Below are 6,590 nucleotides of genomic sequence, written 5' to 3' on the forward strand. Positions count from 1 at the left end.
ATTGTGAAAGATTTCCAGGGCATCAAGCCTTCTCAGTGCAATTGTTCAAAACGATTCTGTTCCATTTGAGAAATCAGAATGTAAACAGCATCAAGTCAGTGTAATCTGCAGCCGTGTCTTATTTATGTGATAAAATACGCTGTGATGGTAACCCACTGCAGTATTCTTGCTATGGGTGGAGGAACCTGGCAGGCTTCAGTCCATGGGTGGCCAAAGAGTCAGACACAACTTTGAAACTAAACAGCAACAGCATTGTACTGACGGGGCACCCAGTAGGCATTGCCCGAAACAGCCTAGTAGAGATTCACTCAGTGATCAAGACAAACCATCTTTGGTTTTCTTTCTTACTTATCAGGAAATTACAGCCCAGAAATGACTCCAGGAACCTAAAAGAACTGGTTAAAAGTAAAAAATGCCATGCATGAGTGGACTAGATATTTAATTATTTTGTCTGATTTTTCTCTGAATTCACTGATTTCAATCCCATAAAAAAGTACATTTTGTTGTAGTTATTCAGTCTCTCAGTCATGTTTGACTCCTTGTGACCCCAAGGACTGCAGCATGCCAGGCTTCCCTATCCTTTGCTGTCTCCTGGGGTTTGCTCAAACTCATGTCCATTGAATCAGTGATGCCATCCAACCATCTCATCCTCTGTCACCCCCCTTCTCCTCCTGACGTCAAACTTTCCCAGCATCAGGGTCTTTTCCAAGGAGTCAGCTTTTCGTATCAGGCGGTCAAAGTATTGGAGATCCAGCATCAATCCTTCCACTGAATATTCAGGGTTGATTAAATAAGACAGATTTTTTTTTTTTAAAGGGACACTTCTACTGCAGGATGACTTTCTTCCTTCTTGAACCTTCAGGACTCGGACATCATCTGGAAGAAAGAAGAAAAGAAAAAAGCAAAGTCAGGAAGAGCAGAAGCCTCTGCCCTGGTAGCTCAGTAGAGGAGCAGCCTCATCTTTAGGAATGGTTCTGAACCCGGTCTCTGGTCAAAGAGTTAGACATCGGATGGCGTGACAATAGCAAAGCCTTCCAGCCTCTTACTCTTGGCTTTCATGTGTGCTATATATTTTGTTCTGTTAAATATTTGAAATAGCTAGTTTTGAATGCAGGCTATTTTACTATAGCCTTCTGGAAGGGACTTTTTTTCAAGTGAAAGGTAGTGGCATTTCAAGTCTTAATTTCCAAGTTCTTCATTGTGCATATTTCAGCATTTGACCCTGCATAAGTCCAAGGTGCACTTAATTTTCTTCCCTTAGGAAGACTTACCCCTCCCTGAAGGTCTAAAGCTTAACATTTCACTTCTAATTGATTAACTATTAATACATATACTTTGCCTTTTGTGAATTTCAGTTTATCTTTAATCAGAATGTCCTGCCAACCAGTCTTTGGGTCTCTGGGCAGCCAAGAGTGGCTTTTGCTCTTCAGAGTAAGGTGTCTTGTAAGAAGAGTTTGAGTCTCCAGAGTAAGAATTTGCAATGAAAAAGTATAATTGGAATTTAATTTTAGAATTAGAATTAGATTTTAAAAAATAAAGCAGTTACTTAACTTCTCGAGGCATTTGTATATTCTTTGGTAGACTTTTTTTTAATTGCTGCTCTGTTGTTTTGATTTTTTAAAAGAAATCAGAAACAACGTCTTTGTCCTCAGAGTAAGGAAGGCAGTGAGAAAGGTGTAAAAAGATAAAAGCTAATAGTTGACCAGTTAGGCTTCCGTGTAAACAGACTTCTACCAGTGAAAAAAAAAACTTCAGAGAAAATATTGGTCATTCAGTCTCACATTACAACAAACCATCATCATATCCTCTGGCTTCCCAGGAGTAGCAATTTTCCTAACTCTTAAGAAACACTGATGAATTAAGTCCAACTTTTTTCCCAAAAACTTTCCATTAGACACATAATGAGAGAGAAACATGAGGCAAAAATAAAGCTCCAGGCATTTCACTTCATCTTCATCCTCTGTCAGTTCTCCTGAGTCAGTTTCCTCCCAGGTCCCCATGTGCTTGGTTGATTATGCCTTATCTTTGCCAACCATTCTAGCAAGCCAAATAAACCCATGGGTTAAAAATAATCAATCCAAATTAGTAGTAATAACTTGCGGACATTTAGATGCCTAAAAACTGGGGATAGGCACTCTCATCTTTCAATGAGTACGTTGCTAGTATGTTAAAATGGAAGACAGAGAAAAAGCTGCTGATTGGAGTGGATAATTAATTCCTAATAAAATTACAAGAATTGATTATGGAAGTCGTAAGACATAATGGGTACATGAGCATAAATGCCGAAGGTGTCATACATGTAGATAAAGGGCCACATGACTAGTAAAGGGAGTGCAGTGTACCCATGCTCAGTCATGTCTGACTCTTTGCGACCCCAAGGACTATAGCCCACCGCCCTCCTCTGTCCATGGGATTCTCCAGACAAGAATACTGGAGTGGGTTGCATTTCCTCCTTCAGGAGATCTTCACGACTCAGGAATTGTACGCACGTCTCCTGCATTTGTAGGCAGATTCTTTACCACTGTGCCACCTAGAGAGACCCCTAGTAAAGATAATTTCAGCCAAACACAGGGGCCTTTGGTAAATTCTGGGCATGTTCTTTGTCACAGAAAGGCTGGGAACAGTGGGCTCATCATTTTGTATTACTAACCACCGCTAGATGGGTAAAACCAAAGATAAAGGCATCCGTCTAAAAGCCCGTTACCACATTTTTTGTTTAGCAGCTCCAACCTTGTAATGTACTTAGCTATGATCTCATCTTTCCTCAAGGCTAAATCTTATCTACTATCCATGCCTTCACAACAACCTAAGATATCTAATTTCACCCCTCAAAAATATTCATGTTAGACGTAGAACCTACTCAAAATTAGACTCCAAGGGAGCTACTACAATTGATTACATAGTACCCATTCTCTTAGAAAAAAAATCAGAGGCTGTTGATTTTCAGCTAAGAAATATGACCTTTTAGCTTATTATTCTTATGATTGTTATTATTGCTAATACCTTTAATATTGCTGAAAAAGTAAAGAGTTCCAAGAGCATGATTGGATGGGAGTTCAAAGGAATGACTTTTTTTTTGACCCTTTGCTATAAGGTAACCATATTCTTTCATCGGCAATCAAATCTTAAGACTAAGGATGTTGTATGAAATAAAATCATTACAGGAAGTATGACGATATCAGGGACTTTTTACAAAAACAAACTTCTGATCACAAGAGGAAGCTGTGTTTGTGTGCTGACAGAAAGTATTTAACAGCAGTCAGGAGAGGAAGGCAGGATGACAGCCAACTTGGATCTATTTTTGAAGAATTATTTCTGTAGAGTGTCATGGAATTGTAAGTTACAAAAAAGAATGCTTTGGTAAACAGTCCTCTCCATTCCAAAAGAACTCACTCCAAAATACCACTTAATGAAATTCACGGGAATGTTATGAAGATGGAAATCCCAAATGACATGCAGACTTTACAAGCGAACAGTCCTACTTTTTGTAAATCCTGGCAGTGTGCATTCACCAAAATCTCTGTCACACCATGCTCTCTTGCTATATATAGCACTCCATCTGATCTGATCACTATACCATGCGGCAAGATGCATGTCCTTGCTTTCTTCTAATTTTTAACTAGTCTTAAATTTGTCTTAGCATAACAGTGACTCCTGCTTCTCAAGGTTGAGCTACTATTTGGTACATTTTAGAAATCTCAAACTAACATGTGTGTAGTCAGTCACCACTGAACCCAATGACCAATCAGCTTTAAATATGTCTTTTTATGTTCTATGAATTCATCCCTCTATTTATCAAACCATTTCTTGTTTTCATATGTAACTCTATCACCTTTCTTTTATTATATATGTGGAATCTCTCTCATCTGTAAAATAATAGCAAATACAATAAAGCTAATTTTGAAGTCTTGAGCTACTTCTCATTTTATGGGAAGGGTTATGATGTTACAGTTCATGCTCTGATGGACAGGGATTTAATATTTTCTTAGAGAGCTCAGAAGAAAATTCTTATTTGAAACATCTTTTTCTGATGATGGTAATTATAATTATTTGGGGATGACTAGGTACTTATTAAGATGGTATTTTCTACCAGTGCCTAAAGTAATGTATCAATTTGTTCCTTTTCTAATCAAAGAAAAGAAAATGAAATTTCTACCTCATGTCTTTCTTTTGCCATGATGTTCTACTTGCTTGTTTTATTTTAGTCAATGATTAAAGATCAAGTTAACAATTTAACAACATCCTTTCTGCACCTTATTTCTTACTAAAGTTTCTTGCACTCCATTGCCATTTTACTTTTATGGGTAAAAAGAAAGAAAACCCATACTTATATAAGCCTTAAAGGCATCAGTATGGGTGTGAGTGCAGAGCAACACAGCTGTTTAAGATCCACGCTGTAGAGATTTGTACCCAAGAAACAGCCATGGTCCTCCTATGGGGGAACCACACACACACACACAACAAAGTGGCTGCCACAGCTCCAAACTTTTAACAGGTGTTTCTTTTGGAACCTGCTCTTTTGAAATCTTGGCTGATTCATTGTGACATTTTCAGTGATGGCAAGATATGGTTCTTTTAGTGAGCATGTGACATGTGGAAATATAAAAGGCTGCTGCATATGGTAGGAAGTCACATTGGAGGATGCTGTTTGGGCAAAAAAAAAAAAAAAAATTTTTTTCCAGAAAGTGCACAGTAATCTGGAACACAGTAAGTAGTAAGGCTCATCAGTTGGGATACATTTTATTAATTTCAATTTGCACGAAATTTCTCAGACACATATCATCTTCTACTCCATTATCTCAAGCATCTGCTTGCCCTTGTGGGATGACTTTGGCCAAGAACTGAGCTGTCCATGTCCAAGACATGAAAGAGCTTTGCCTCCACCACACCATGTTTTTGGGGTGGTGAATGTATGGGACTTTGTCACAGCAGCATGGGAGCTTTGCTCTGGGCTGGAAACACAGCATCCTGGCAGCCATAGTTTCTCTTCTCAGAAATCCTTGATTTCATCCACCTGCCTACAAAAAGTCAGATAAACAAGTTTTGTGGTTTAATTTTTCATGCAAAAGCCCATATTCTTTCCAGAAACTTCTATTTCATTTGAGGTTTTAGTCCTCACATTTTCTATCCCTTAACTTGAATTTTACACTTCCACTATAGTACCTCATGCTCTTGGTCAGTTGCTAAAGTTACATCTGACTCTTTGTGACCCCATGGACTATGTAGCCCACCAGCCTCCTCTGTCCATGGGATTTTCCAGGCAAGAATACTGGAGGGGGTTGCCATTTCTTTCTTCAGGGAATCTTCCCAACCCAGGGATCAAACCTGTGTCTCCATTGGCAGGCAGATTCTTACTGAACCACCAGAAAAGCTTATCTGAATGTCCCACATGTGTTCACACCAGTCTCTAGAGCTGTTTTCTGTATCTTTCCTGGTTTACCTCTATTGAGTCTGTCAGATCTCAGTTTATATGTGGTTTGAAGATCTGCATGTGATTTAAAGATCTACCATAAGTCTGCTATAAACAACAGACACTCCATTCTATACCAACACAGAACAACATGTGCTTTTCCTAACCCTCAATCCCAATATCAGTTGGGTTGACCTGGTACATGGGAAGCATGTTGTAGCGTGTTCTATTGCAACATGCCTCTTCTACTCATATAAGACACACACACACACACACACACATGCACACAAGTCCCAAGCCTTCCAGTCCCAACTTGGATTTGCAGAGAGCAAATAACACACACACTCTACTCTTGCCTGGAAAATCCTAGGGATGGAGGAGCCTGGTGGGCTGCCATCTATGGGGTCGCACAGAGTCAGACACAACTGAAGCGACTTAGCAGCAGCAGCAGCAGCAGCATAGGTTCTTAGTTCTTCAACACACTTAATGGTCCATTTTATAGCCAATGAAGGAGGTATAGCATGTCTAGTTTCTATACGTTACAGAAGACCCCACAGCTAACTGAGGTTCAATGCCTCATCCAGTGTCACCCAACAAACCAGTGCAGTGGTGTAGGTCTCTCTCTTCTTGGTCTAATATTCCATCCCCTATATTTACAACATGGGAATTTCACCATGAAGCTGGTTTCTGAACGTGATGGGTCAAAACCAGAGTTTGGTGATGATAGAATAGATCACCCAGGGAAAGCATGAATCTGGGAGCCTGAAATAATTATATGGAGGCCCTGCACGCTACCAGGGGTCTGTTACTCAGGGGCTGAGCACATGAGAAAAGTATTCAGAAGGTGGAAATGATATTAATCTGTCAGGTGAAAGAAAAGAGCAGAAGAATATGAATGCCACTCACCAAGATTTAAACAAAGCTAACAAACCGACTGTTTATCCAAGTAGGGATGAAGAGTTGGCCAAAAAAATCGACAGAGACCAGAATTAAGAAATCCCAGAGGAAGATCTTGTTGGCCAAGCCTATGTATTTAGTTTGCTTCTAAGTTCCTTACATTCATTATGATTGGGTCGTAGCTCCTTAAATCAGCTAAGTATTGTTGTTGCTGTTAAGTCACTAAACCATGTCTGACTCTTTCATGACTCCATGGACTCTAGCCCGTCAGGCTCCTCGGTCC

This window comes from Cervus canadensis, chromosome 7 (genome assembly GCF_019320065.1).
Source record: "Cervus canadensis isolate Bull #8, Minnesota chromosome 7, ASM1932006v1, whole genome shotgun sequence".
NCBI classification, from domain to species: Eukaryota; Metazoa; Chordata; class Mammalia; order Artiodactyla; family Cervidae; genus Cervus; species Cervus canadensis.